At 32.6% G+C, this 1,059-nt stretch overlaps 1 non-coding gene across 1 annotated transcript in view; it reads left to right on the top strand.

The window, feature by feature from the left end:
- The first annotated feature begins 527 nt into the window (after positions 1-527).
- Positions 528-1,059, top strand: part of LOC117577112 (small subunit ribosomal RNA) — a 1,998-nt gene continuing 1,466 nt past the window's right edge. The window contains exon 1 of the ribosomal RNA XR_004573026.1: positions 528-1,059. This exon is cut by the window's right edge and continues 1,466 nt beyond it. This is a non-coding gene — a ribosomal RNA (small subunit ribosomal RNA).

The raw sequence follows: 1,059 nt of genomic DNA, 5'->3' as shown, positions 1-1,059 counted from the left end.
GTATTAAATGTCTTTTTCAAAAGAAGACGGTGTTTCGTAGCTAAAGAATTAATATTTTGTGAATAATTGAAAAATCCTCTAGGACACTATTGTGGACGGAGGTTTTTACTAATATAATATTGTCTACACGTAAATGCAGAATTAGATAAAATTATCAATTTGTCATCAAAATAAAATAATTTTTTTATTCAATTAATTGAATTTAAATTATAAATATGCATGTGTGATATAATAAATTTAGTAAGTTGAAATAAAATGATATATTTTGAACGATTATATGCATATATATTTTATATATAAGTATATATATTTATATAAACAATTGTGAATTATAACTAGCGAACGTGAATGCTATCTAATTATGGCCACATTCGTATAGTACATGTCAAGTATAACATATGTATATATACAATTATTGAATATTATCGTTTGTTATTCAAAAATATTGTGAGTTGTCATGTATTTTTACATATTTGAAGATTTATGTAATTATATTTTAAATATATTTACATAATGAAATGAACATTATTCTGGTTGATCCTGCCAGTAGTTATATGCTTGTCTCAAAGATTAAGCCATGCATGTCTAAGTACACACGAATTAATAGTGAAACCGCAAAAGGCTCATTATATCAGTTATGGTTCCTTAGATCGTTAACAGTTACTTGGATAACTGTGGTAATTCTAGAGCTAATACATGCAATTAAAACACGGACCTTCTGGAACGTGTGCTTTTATTAGGCTAAAACCAAGCGATCGCAAGATCGTTACACTGGTTGAACTCTAGATAACATGCAGATCGTATGGTCTCGTACCGACGACAGATCTTTCAAATGTCTGCCCTATCAACTTTTGATGGTAGTAGGACTAGGACTACCATGGTTGCAACGGGTAACGGGGAATCAGGGTTCGATTCCGGAGAGGGAGCCTGAGAAACGGCTACCACATCTAAGGAAGGCAGCAGGCGCGTAAATTACCCACTCCCAGCTCGGGGAGGTAGTGACGAAAAATAACAATACAGGACTCATATCCGAGGCCCTGTAATTGGAATGAGTACACT

The sequence above is a fragment of the Drosophila albomicans genome, unplaced genomic scaffold (assembly GCF_009650485.2).
Source record: "Drosophila albomicans strain 15112-1751.03 unplaced genomic scaffold, ASM965048v2 utg000382l_pilon, whole genome shotgun sequence".
NCBI lineage: Eukaryota > Metazoa > Arthropoda > Insecta > Diptera > Drosophilidae > Drosophila > Drosophila albomicans.
Note: the sequence above shows the minus strand (reverse complement) of the source record. Positions and strands in the feature narration are given on the sequence as shown.